Source organism: Oxyura jamaicensis, chromosome 8, assembly GCF_011077185.1.
Source record: "Oxyura jamaicensis isolate SHBP4307 breed ruddy duck chromosome 8, BPBGC_Ojam_1.0, whole genome shotgun sequence".
Lineage (NCBI taxonomy): Eukaryota > Metazoa > Chordata > Aves > Anseriformes > Anatidae > Oxyura > Oxyura jamaicensis.
The window spans coordinates 1,306,741-1,320,283 of NC_048900.1; the positions used below are offsets into that span (position 1 = coordinate 1,306,741).

The 13,543-nt window shown below is 35.8% G+C and overlaps 1 protein-coding gene and 1 long non-coding RNA gene across 3 annotated transcripts in view; one reads left to right on the top strand and one right to left on the bottom strand.

Moving 5' to 3' along the window:
* The window catches only part of BCAR3 (BCAR3 adaptor protein, NSP family member), an 88,103-nt gene that overhangs the window by 73,039 nt on the left and 1,521 nt on the right, over positions 1-13,543 (bottom strand). The window lies entirely within an intron of this gene.
* LOC118171103 overlaps positions 1-13,543 on the top strand; it is a 47,045-nt gene that overhangs the window by 23,755 nt on the left and 9,747 nt on the right. The window lies entirely within an intron of this gene.

A 13,543-nucleotide genomic window follows, 5' to 3' on the forward strand; every position in this document is an offset into this window, starting at 1 on the left:
TTTTTTTTTTTTTTTTTTTTTTTTTTTTTTTTTTACTGAAACAGAGGGAAGTATTAAGAATTTTTATGTTAGATACTGAATTTAAAATAGACTCAAAGACTGCTAATGACATTCCTGTGCAATGATTTACATCAGCTATTTAAAATAAATGCATTCGTATGTACAGAGAATACAAATGCTTACAATGGTTTTATGTAATTTTGGGTAAACCAGTAGAAACAGCAACAGTCATCCTACATATTATCTGCTTAAGTTAATAAATTAGACCACTCCAAAGATACTACTCAGATTTGCTCAGCACATACAATGCTGCTGGCATTTTACACTAATCACTCGTGTAAACTGTGTTAAACTATTGTTAGGTTGTAAATGCACTTTTAAAAAATTTAATAATACATTTGCATTTCCAATTTGGCTTTCTTCTGTACTGAAAAAGCAAATAAAATTTTGTTTTGACATATAAATCAAAAAACTTGATTAAGGAATAAAAACTCAAGTATTTGGCTAACTTCAATGCATTTTTTAAATTTGTGTTTAAATTTATTTTTCCCTTTTTCCTTCTGCAAAGACCTCATAAAAATTAATAATATAACAAAAATCTCATAAACTAACATACAAACTAATATTTACTTATACTTTCCACTTCAAATCTGGAGATTTGTTGTCCACATCAGATGTGGAAATATCATGCCTACGCAGACTGTGTGCTTAGTATATTATAAGAGAACTTTATAATAGCTCAAGTGTTTAGTTTCTGCACTTCCCTGAGATGTGAATAAAAACTGTAAAAGAATGAAAAAATGTATTCATTTTCCAAAGGAATGTCTGAACACTGCTTCTCTATTCTTTGTCAAATTCATTTGCATACTACAATTAGTCTTCAGTTGCTTTCATCTATGGTTAGACAGATGGCTGATGGCATCACCGCTGAAGCCAGTTTCAGTAATTACCACCTATTACTAGCCTCTAGCACCAGGTGCTTGTTTCAGCCTTGCCCTGATTTCTTTTCACTAGCATTTACGTAACCGTGCAGTGAAGGGGATCAGAGACTTTATCAGGCAGAGAAAATGACTCAAAGGCTGTTACTTCAAGTCAGATCAGCCCCTTACAACTTCCTTCACTGCACAGCCATAGAAAAGCTTGTGCTGACACAAAGCAAGTAATGATGGCGAAGCGGTCAAACAGCAAAGGTGTGAATCTGAGACATTAAACCTGAGATAATACTTCTCAAACACTGCTGCAGGTTACAGACCACTTTGCCATACAGATCACAGTCTGCATGTAAATATACACTCTTTTAGTCAGTCTTGGATTGTGGAATAAAGCAAGTGAGGAACAGATTTACTTATTTCTGCCAACTGCGTCGTGAAAACAATAACTACAGCACATGGATGGGGTAGGCAGCTTGGGAGCGGCAACATTTTAAGTTAACATAATTGTCTGATTCAGTGCAGAAGTCAAGGCCCTTAGACAAGAGAAATAGTAAAGCTGCATGGAAAACTTAAGTTTTAGTTTGTAACATGCAAGATGTTTATTTCTTTTGCTCTAGAGCAATCCAAAAGTTGTGTAAATATTCTAAGACATGTATGTTAAGCAGTCTCCTCTTAATGAGAGGTCAGGCTTGATTCAGATCTCCATCTCTCCCCTCCATGGGAGTCTATGCAGAAGCTGTATTGCTGAAAAACTGTCTAAACATGCATTTTGCTAGAATCACATTCCACTCCATTTAATGAAAAGAGATGAGTAACTTTATCAATATGTAATATTGTAACTATAATTTTTCCTTCAAATGATTTAAATAACAAACACATGCCTGATACAATTACAGTGTAAGGATATAATGACCACTCCTCTGAGTGGAGGCACATCCAATATGGCAAAATTCAGAAACAGAGATGTCCTAGGTATTAATACTGGGCTTTTGCTGGTACTGACTAGCTCTGCAATTTTTCCTACACTCTTCGCTGATTTAAACTAGACTCATGCAACTTTTCAGTACAACTGGCTTTTAAGGAAGATGAAAATGAAAATCAGTTCATTTTCAAGTTTGCTGTTTGAATGGTTTTAACACTGGTAAGCATGAGCTATTTATACACATAAATAAGTATCAGGCTTTAAATCACTTTATAATCTTTCACTCTAGAACTATGCCTCACCACGACCTCCTAACATTTTGGGCCAGACTGACATGATGTAAAGTAATTAATATGTGTTGTTAGTAACGAAGCCCTGTTGATTCACTTATGCTGAGAGTGCAGCCCTCTGGGGCTCCTTTTAGTTTCCTCTCTAACTCATACTTGGTATCAACTGCTCCAGGAGTGACTTCCATGTGAAAGAATCCCCAGCGCTCACCTGTGTGCACTACTCCGTTCCACCAATGGCACCTTGAAGGGCTCAGGCCATCACAGACACCCATGCTGTTTGGCCTGAACTAAAAGGAGCAGTTTTTGTAGTAATAGCTCAGAGCAGACAGATAGGAATATACAGTATCACACAATGTACTCAGTAAGCTTATCAATACTTTCATTCTTTTATTATAATCCTGTATTTGCTTCATGTTTTTTTGTTCAAGCTATCAGAATGAAAATATTTTTGGTAAAATTTTGACAAATTGTTGTGAAGGACTTCAGGACCTTTCTCTGAAAAGAAAGCATTAGTGTAAATATTGTTGGCAGACTAGGCACTGAAGTGGCACTTATTAACCTGAATTTTGCTAAATGTCTGACTGAATTAAAATCTATTACAGACTATACAGAAACAAACATAAAACATTAATCAATTTGTGTATGTTGTTCTGGCCACTGTTAGCGTAAAACATCTACAGAAAACCAATCAGGATTAAATGCAGACAGACTCAGCAGCCACACAGCAAATTAAGATTATCACTCATAGCTAATTAGTCTGAGTAGAAGTTAAAGACAAACAGTTTATTGTGTCAAAGTAATTCAGTTATATGAAATACATCTATTTGGTTTTGTTCCTGTGATACTGTTCTGTTTCCCAGAGATTTCACAAACAATATCACCAACACTGAATTACTTTATCCTTATGTCAGATTTCAAACCAGCTATTTTCTGTTGGAAGGCACAGACTAGTCATCCTTCATTTACAAAACAGAAGTGCAACTTTCTCCACTTCATAACATCAACACGTTTTGGTTAAGCACAAGTTCTAAAACAGAAGCAGCAGTACTTCACACAACTCATGTTCAATGGGGAATATAGTGCCACAGATGTTTTGGGTTGCAAAAGTATAAATGAGCTGAAAAGACAATCTCTGCAAGGGAAATAAATTTTAAAAATCTATTTAAAGCAGAGACAGAGACAACCACAATCTCTGAAAAACCTTAAGCAATGAATTACCAAAAGCTGTGGTGATATCCTGAGGTAATAAGTACCTCTGTATACTTATGTTCTTACATAATTTTAATAAGCCCAAGCTTGCTCTTTGAAGAGGCTGATATAATTTTGGTCTGATTCCACACAGATGTTCTTGTATTTAAATTGGCACAAACCTACTCCACTAGTGCAAATTAGTTCAAAGAACTTTGAAAGTGTCACTTGGCTCTTGCTGACTTTAACACTATCTGACCTATCATAGCCGCAACTCCCAGCTCTATGTCTAGAGTAGCTTTTATCCATCCTCCTGTAACTGGCATGAAGTTTGCCTGAATGCTGTCCTGCGTGTGCTTGTTGATTGACAGGAACAGTAGATGGCCATGACTGACGCAGATCGGATTTGCCTTGGCAGGTGATCAGACAGCAATCACGTGAATAAGTAATGATTAACTTAACACCTCAACAGAAAAGGCTATTACAAATTTCTAATTAATTCAGTACGTGCATCATAGCAGACAGCTTGAAGACTAGGGCTAATTGTAATAGTATTTATGTGATGCAGACTCTAGTTAAATACATTAGGCTAATATCATCAAGCACTTCAACAGAAAGCATTGATCCCTACAGCCTAGTAAGCTTTTCCTCTTTCTGTATGCCTGTGTGGTCTTTGCAGGTAGATGAGAATTCATTCTACCTGCACCTGAAGCCAACCAGAAGCAGCGTGGCTGTAATGCTGAACTTAAGCCAGGATACACTGTTGAAAAGACTGCACAGCTGTTCCTCAGCTTGAACAGAGAGAACCTATCATGCATCTAACAGCAACAGACTGTAAGTGTATAAGTCACGTAATCAAAAATCTGGTTAAAGCTGGCATGCTAAGTTACCCACGGGGAGAGGGGGCTCAAGAGAAAATGAAATTCCAACTGTGAATCCAAGCTACTGTTTCACTGTAGACAAATCCAAGTTCAAATGTTCTAGTCCAGCTCCTTTCAATTCTTCTGCCACATCAACCCACAAGATACTAACCTTCACTGTGCGAAGTCTACTGTTTGAGAGCTAAAGGCTAAACTGGAAATTGTCCTCTTTTAGAAAACAAAGAAAACAACAGCTCCCCATAGTGTGTTTGTTTTCAAACATGCAAATTCAGGACCACTCAAATAGTTAAATAACCTATCTCAAGTCCTTTAACTACTAGTTACTACTGCAATAGGTTTCTGAAATGCTTTGCCATAGAACAGATGTGAACTCGCTTCTTGTGCCCATCAATATAGGGAAAAAATAGTAGGACTACAGTATTTTTAATAAGACTGCTTATACGCAATATTTGACTTGAAACACAGCTCCTGAATTAGGCCCCACAATTTTGTTGTTGCTGTTTAATAACAGTAAATACATTATTTTTGTTTGCCTTCTGGTGCTTGAACTTTTATGGTAAGTATAGGTCTTTCAAGTTGCTCTACAAATTATGTAACTTCTTCAGAAGTCTGGAATTTTCATATGACCAAATAATTCTAGGAATTGAGTGCCATTTTATCTATCAAATTAGACATGATAAAAATCAAACTGCCAACACTATGATTAGTGAAATAGAGCACAGGTGTGTCTGCTACATTGTGGCTAATGGGCAACTACATATTCTCTTCACAAATTATGGTTCCTTATGCTCCTATGTTGCAGGCTATTGCTGTGTAAGAGAAGAAAGCTGGATTATGTTAACACTCCTCACGTGCTCCTGGGCTAACTCAATAATTTTAGCTTAAGATGCTGTTAAACGTGGTTTGAGCAAACACACGTGATTTTGCATTAAAATTGATTAGAACAAAAATCTCAATTTATCTGAGCTTGGTTCATCCTCTTCTCCCATAGCCTAATAGTCTTTTGGCCTCCCTGCTCTGCGATGTGCCACCACTCTCATGTACATTTATTCTTACTGCCCCAAACTTCTGAACTGTGTAGTTAGCAAGAGGAATCATCTCTTCCTTCCTTCCTTCCATCTTCCTCTCCCTCCTCTCTACTACTCTGGAACCGCAAGCCATCTAGGCACCTATTTCTGTTGACTTTCATTTCATAATTTCAAGCACAACCCCTAATGTAAACTAGTTCTATTTATTTAAATAATGGATTAAGCGGAAAAGACACTAGCCAAAAACATGTCATAGTGGTTATGCACATCGGTTAGAACCGCTCCAGTTATATACTGAATCTCACAAAACCAGCAAACAGATACTGGTGACAAAATACACTTAATGATAAGCTCTAAAAGAACAGGAAATATAGATTGCTGCTAAGCCATGGTGCTTTCATTTTAATGTAAGAGGCTTATTTTGTAAATTTTTATAGTGAATTACTCTGAAATACAAGTATTTCTTCCTTACTAAATACAGCAAACAAATGATATTTTATTGGAAAAATTCATTATATTATTTCTAAAACAGGTGAACAGCAAACAATTTCTACTACTTAAGATGTCAGCTTACCTAGCAAAGGTAACAAAATTACAGCTCTTCAGGGGGTTTAGAGCAGCTAATAATACACTAGGTGCTACATCCAGATATACTTAATCAAGCAGCATAATAAGCAGTAACAGAAGTAACTTTGTCTGAAAGGAAAAATAATTTAGTTGAAAATTCTATGCCTCAGAAAGTAAAATCACTCTCCAATTGTATTGCTTTTAAAAAATCAATTTATAATTAGATGGGAAAAGAAAGAGTCCATTTCCTGAAGGTGATCAAAAAGCAGGCTTATTAAAATAAATTTTTGTATTTGGTGAGAATGATCTGTAGAGCACTAGGCACAAGTTGCAACAAACGTAGTCTTAAACTAAATTCTATTTATGAATGCCTTTGCATACATGGCATTTAGAGCCATAGCTCACAAGAACAGGTACTTTGCATTGAGACAGCTACCAATAATAATAACTTCTGAGTAACATTAAAATTTGGGCTAAAAACTGCAACGGTTTAGAAACTACTTTACAGGGAGCTCAGCTATAAAGGGTAGTACTGCTACTAATCTCATCAACCATCTTAATAAGTCAATTATTTTGTAAGAGTCAAAGCTTTTACTTACTAAATTCTAGCCTCTGATTATGCACACAAAAAGCAACAACTTCCATTACATCTTTGGATCCAAATAGCTAGCTAGATGAAATGTTACAATATTTGGTTTCTGTTTGGAGAAAACACTGATGGTGAGTCATGAATTTCCTTGAATCAACAGAATTTACTTGCAAAGATGCTACCAGTCATATCTTTGTGAACGCAGGGTAAGTCTGATAAACAAAGAACTATTTCCTTTCCCTTTGAAGATATGGTAAAGGCAGTGCCAGGAATCCTATTACCAGATAAGAAGTACTACAGATAGATAACACAAAATGCTGAGCCAGTCTGAACTTGCTATGCCAATTCAAATTTGTTCAAAGTCTTTTTGATTACTTTTGTGGTAGCAAACTTTGTGCTTTATTAACTCTGTCTACGTAACAGTTTTATTGGTCTTTCTGCAGATTGCCCAAAGGATATATATTTTTTTCCATCCTTTCCTGTTTTTCTCCTATACCTTGAGCAGCAATACTGCATCCAAATCATGAACAGACTTTAGCTGAATAACTCAGGTTAGATTATCTTGATTTCTCAGGAACCACTGTTAGGCTTTCCTTACCTGCTGACTTCTGTACTGCAGCATTCCCAATACCAAGTTTCCATCATCACCGTTACACGCACTGAGCCTCTTCACCAGAAGGCCTTCCAGCCTTGCCTCACCATATTACACAGGATATGCTGCAATAATACAGCATCCATGTCCAAGCAGGGTAACACCTACTGCTGTAGTGCAGAACACCAGCAACTAGAACCTTAGCTCTTAAGTACAACTTAAAGGAACTGAGGTGTGATTTAAAGCAAAGGTTATTGCTCTAGCCAGGCTCTCCATTTACACCAATATCAAAACACCTGTTGAGTGGCACAAGTATAATCTTTGCCTTAAAAACTTAATGCATTTCAGGTGTAGCACTGGGCTTCCAGCAGCTGCACTACTTTGCCCTTGATTGTAAAACTTCTGTAATCTTGCAATAACTGAATAAACTCCTCATCACAAATTGTATGCTGTAACAATTAAAAAATGAAGGGAGTTCTTCAGTGCTTTTAAGAGTGTCAAACTCATGAAACTTTTCTTGCGGCATTTGTCTGAAGCTTTACATATTCTCTTTTGAAGAGGAAGAGGAGACAACTCATACATTGAACAATAGTAACAGCACATCTGCTTTTATGTTTGCTTTCATTTATATTTCACCAATTTCACAGAAATTCTAAGTGTTAACAATACAATAGTAAATCTGCATGCAAAAGTAAAACATGCTTCTATGTCATCAGTTTAATTTAGTGGAGAAAAAAAAAAAAAAAAAAAAAAGAAACTAGCTTATCACCTGTCCTGGAAGGCTAAAGGAGACAGAGCTGTCATTGGGGGTGGGGGGAAAGGTCTGTTCCCTCTTGGAAAAGAGGCTAAGCAAGTTTCAAACGCTGACAGAATTGCATGGTGAAACCTGAGGTTTATTAAAACAAGGATCTGTGTTCATCTTAAAAGTCACCCTGACGTTACCTGATAATGCATAGAGATCTGGTGAAAGTACACCAGTCTGTAACACAGTAGCCACTGTGCTAAGTATGTGAACAAATGTCAGAAGTAGCTGTTAGATGAGTACATTAAAGCATCCCAAGTACAGTAAGCTACAGTATACACAAATACTTCCACAAGATGCTTCAAGTTGTAAGGAAATTTTCTGCTCTCAGTTCTAATGATATGATTGGGCATGGGTGTACAGAGCTTGTACACAGAAAGACAGTGGGATACCAGGAAAGAACACCGCACTTGAGGACTTGTGCCTGGTATCCGTATGATAAATCATCCTGAGAGCTCTCTTTCCTTCCCTGAACTGTGATGATTGACAGAGTAATGAGAGAAGTTTCTTAAACTGTTTGTTCATCTTGATCCTTTCTAATTTTATTGCAGCCTTTCTGAAGTCCTTCTGTGTGTATAACTGCTCTATTTTTCCCTCTCCTCAAACTAACGTGCCCTTTTAATTTTCATTTTCCATGTTACAGTTTCATAGACTCCTCCACTTCTAATGAAGTCTTTCTAGAAATATTTTCAAAAAGAAGGAAAAAACACCATAGTAATAAGAAAGGCATAGTGAAATGTGGAATGCAGCAAAGAGGAAGAGAAAGAAAAGCTAAAAAAAAAGGAAGGAAAAGACACACAGAACATTTTAAGTTAGTAAAGAGAGTGAATCTAGCAGGAATCCAGCACAGACCAAAACAAAGCTTTAAGCCTGTAGTAAAGCATGATTAGAGGAAAAAAAAAAAAAAAGTAAACTGACTAGATTTTTTTTTTCTTTTTCAACCACCATTACATGAGCAGTAGTGCAGCTTTGCTAGAGGAAAAGTCTATAAACACATTATTTGCTCTAGAAGTAGATCATCAATTGGCTAGATAATTGTTTTCCATTTTTAAATGTAAAAAATCTCCCCATTGTTAAAAACAAAACAAAACCAAGAAAAAAACAGAACAAGCCAAAAACATACTTGAATTAGATCAGTTGGTATGCTGTCTGTTGACTGAAACCCCATGAAGTAATGCCTTCTTCGAGGCACTTTTTTGATTTATTTAAATGCAGTGAGGTCTGAAGGGACAGTTAACAGCAGTGGTGTGGGCTTTGGCGGTTTTGTTGTTTTTGGTTTTTAAAGACATTAATATTCTGAACAATTGTTATGTAAGGTAAGAAAAAGGAAAGTAAACTATTGAAATAAAATTTTCTGAATTCAGACAAGCAAATGAATCATAAAATTCAAACTAACATATCAGTCTGCCTCAATCCACTATTTGTCAGTGAAATTCAGGATTAAAAATCTCCCCATTTTTAGCCTTTTAACTGCTTAATGAATCATCAACATTTATGCCACTTTTTCCAGGTTATAGTACATCCACTATGCCAGAAAGTTTCCAATGAATGGATTTTCACCTCTCAGTGTTTTCCAGAATGACAAGTCATGCCATTTTATATTTGCTTTAGGTAAATGGTTTAAGATCCTTTGCCAAACGCAATAAAGAAGCAGCAAGTTCCGAACAGTCTGAAGCCAAAACTGAATTAAAGTTTTGTTATTAGTTTACAGCTAACAGTGGGAATAAAATAAGACTGGATTTCTAAAGAAGAAATCACAAAGATATCAGTCCTCAAAGACACGTGTGTATAACACCTCTAAAAGAAAGGCATCAGAGATACCAGGGGAAAATAGGGATTCTGGAGTAGGGACTGATATTTCTAAAACTCATTTTGGTATTTAGTATCCAAACATTTCTGATACAAAAGTTCCAAATTCTGGATGTCTCATTCCAGAGAAAAGAGGTACTGTTACCAACATAGAAAGCCTCTGCAAGAATAGAATAGCATTTAGCATTTTAGAGAACTGTGTTACAATCCAGTGTTACAGTCCATTAATGATAACAGCCCTCTGTACAGGTTAATGTCAGGCTTTCCACACATTCTTCTGTTCCAGCTTCATTGATGCTCCTTGACTCTGTACCAACAGACACAATTACCTCAGCTATCAGTCAGTGATATAAAGTGCACAGATGCACCAGCAGGCTCATACATTCAGCAGAATTCAAGGGGAACTTAAGCATAAAAATATTGATTCTAAATAATAATAGGTTTGAAAGTTACTAATAATAATTAACTCTAACAACATCAGTTAAAAATACAAACTATACTGATTATTGTCTTGCCATTTCTTGGATACTTAATTCAATAAATGCCATTTGCAAAAGGGTTTATTCTGTGCTCCCAAAACCTATGTCTGCACAGAGCATTCTGTAAAAACAGGGTTATATTATTTTCTTAGCAAGCTATCCAGACCTAAAAGGAGGTCTATAAATACCAGGCAGTTCTGTGACATAATCCAGTTAGAGATAACTGCACAAAAGAACATTCTTTGCTATAAAATAAGTCTCTTGAATTCCTACTAAAGACTCTTGAAATGGAGATTGTTCCTTACTCCATTAACAAAATGTTCATCAGATCAGAACTGTATTTCTGGATCTTCAAAATGAACTTCACATGCAAATCAAAGTACTTACAATGTAAATATACACTTAAAACCAGAACCTATATGCAATTTCAATGGTCTTAATGAAATTACCCCCTGTTGGGTCTAATTACAAATTGAAATTGTTTTTAAAGGAACATTTTAAAATAATTATGTATAAACTCTTATCAATATGTAGAAAACAGAAAAAAAAAAAATCAATTCCTACACAATTGGAAATCAAGATGCTTTATATGCGATAACAGTATTTATCTTCTTAAATGGTATCTGCCTTCATAAAAAGCAAGGGAGGGAGGGAAGAAAAGAAAATTACTTTTCAGTCTACTATAGCTTTTATATCAGTGTTACAATGATAAATCAGATAGCCCCAGTTTCAACTGTTTGAGACAAGGAAAATACAAAAAGAGACCAAGCAAACTAAAAAGGAAGACACTGTATTGAGAAAGCAAAATGCATTCATTAAAAATACACATCCTTCTTCTCATTCTAAGATATAAAATGCTGCTGATGATAGAGAGCTTGAGAAGCATAGGTTTACAATATTCTGTAAATGTTAGCTGTTGTTCAAAACCATCCAACTTTTACTGACTCTCCAAAACTACCACTAGGTTGTATAGTTGCAAAAAATATTCATGCAACAGGGAGCTCCTATAGCAAGCCTAATAATGAGGGGATTAGAATAGAAAGTGAGAGCACTGGACTTTCTTTTCTGCCAGCACAGTTCAAACCCCAAGCAAGAGGAGGATAAATGAGCCAGAGGGGCTTCATTCATTGTCCATCAAACAACACACCACAAAAGATCCATACATTATTCCAGGAAAATACTCAGCAAGAATGAGCAGCCTTGGAAACGGAAATTCTTGACTCAAAGTCTGGTTGAAGGTCACTGCTCGAACACTGACAAGTTCACTTGATTTGCATTTGATGTATTGATACGTAAAGGGTTTTCTGAGTTGTTTACAATCTTTTATTTCCTGCAAATGATCTGAAGATAGAGGCCAATATTAATCTTTCTGATTTCACAGATAGATGGAAGAGGACTAAAAGAAATGCTTCACATTATTGAAGGAGCTACTGAAGATGTCAAACTTTTTTCTAATTTCTGTTAACTGAAGTCTGTTAAGTTAAAAAAAATAACGTGTTTGTATAAAGGAAAACAGTCAGATTCAAAGTTTCCAGTTTCCTCACCAGTACTTCTCTATATATAAATAAACCTACATCCAATCTGCTAGTTCAGATCGCATTTAATAGCTTCAGAAAATTCCTGTTACCTAACAGGATGATGATGAACTCGTGTTTATTGATTTGCTAAAACAAACAAACAAACAAAAAACTTTATTTCAAGACAAATCTATGCTACATTGATGTTTTTTAAATTCCATGATGCTTGAATCAAATGAGATTAGACACAGTTAAGCAAGCAGCACTAATCTGATGGTACTACTCTAACAAATAAAGTGACAGGCCTATTATTAAAAATATACAGAAAAGGCTCCAACAATGACTAGATTATTTTCCTTCTTTTCAGAAACCTGTTTATGTGACATTGAGAGCTCTTCGCATAGCATCTAATTATCATTCCAAACATACAATCCACTGTGAAGGATCCTACAATCCTTGCACAAATTGGAGCTGTAATTCACTTCAGGAACTAATGCCGCACTTAAATATCTATCTTCAACACAAGTCAGGTAAGTATCTAAACATTGGGACTATTGATTGCAATCAGCTCGTAGGGCAGAAAAAAAAAAAAAAGTGCATGAAATTAACAGTTGCATTTAAGAATTTTAGACTTAGCAGTTTATTTTCCGAACTCAGTTTATTACTGAGAGCAGCCAAAGAGGATGACACAAAGAAGCATTTGCTTCTTTGCAAGCACTTGATCAAATGTGCTCACACACAGGGGAACTTCTCTAAGTATTCCTTAGTATTCTTTAGCCAGAGACTTCTATCTTCCCCTGGCTGATTCATGAATTAAAACCAGCTTTAGAAATACACTGCAGTTCTTCAGCAGTAGGGACTACTAAGTCTGGTATTTTTTACCAGATAATAAAATAAAAATAATAAGAAGAAAAAAAAAAGTGCCATTCAGAGTATCTTAAATGCTTTGCCATTCAAGGAACAAAGACACAATTTCTCATTCCTTGAAGTCAGATTTCAAAGTCCCTAAAATGCTAGTGTCTGTCAATAGTATCTGCATTTTAGTTCCCCTTGTGTTGAAGCATGCTAGATGCGAGACTTGAAAAAGCATGAACAGAGGAACGTGAGTGGATCCTAAAAGCTTTGGCACGCACAAGGACATAACTTAAATAAGGAAATAATAAAATTAATTGCACTATGAGGTCTTGCTAAGAACAACAAATGCATTTCACAGTTCTTATTACCAACTCCTTCCTTTCCTGGTAAGCATGGCACATAGAAATATGAATGAAATCCCCATGAACTAAAGACAGGATAAGCAAGGCGAGGACATGACATGAACTACTGCTGTAGCTGCGCAAGGTTTGTGTGCATACTTAAACATTTTCTTTGGTGGTGCCAGACACTGGTGAGAAGAATGCATTGCTATCATTGAAAGGAAAACTGGAGCCGGGAGCATTCTGGTATTACACAATAATGGTGGTGAACACAAAAACAAGAAAAGGCTGGGGATCAAAACAGCAATGTTTAGAAAAGGCAAATTACGTATATAACGCTATTTTACTAGGAATTCATGGATACTGCATTGCGCTTCATCACCCTCTGGTGTTGACTGGTGCTGAGTGTTAAAATTCAGAGACAAAAATCCACTCAGTAATATTACTAAATGTGAAGCCACTCCTGACGTACATAAAGAACTGGATTCTACTCTAAAGCACCAACTGGTGCTCCAAATCCAAGAAATACAGAAACACCAGAACCCAACCATGGAATTTATTCAAACAAAGGTTTCTTGCTATTATCTTATACCATCACTGTATTTTTGATACTTTGGTGAAAGAGTTACTTAGTATCTGTCACTTTGCTTAAAATGAGTTGTTTACCATTAAGAGGTTTTTGCTTTCAGTTACATATTTGGTAAAAAAAAATATATATATATATATCATTTTTGATATAACATTAAAATGA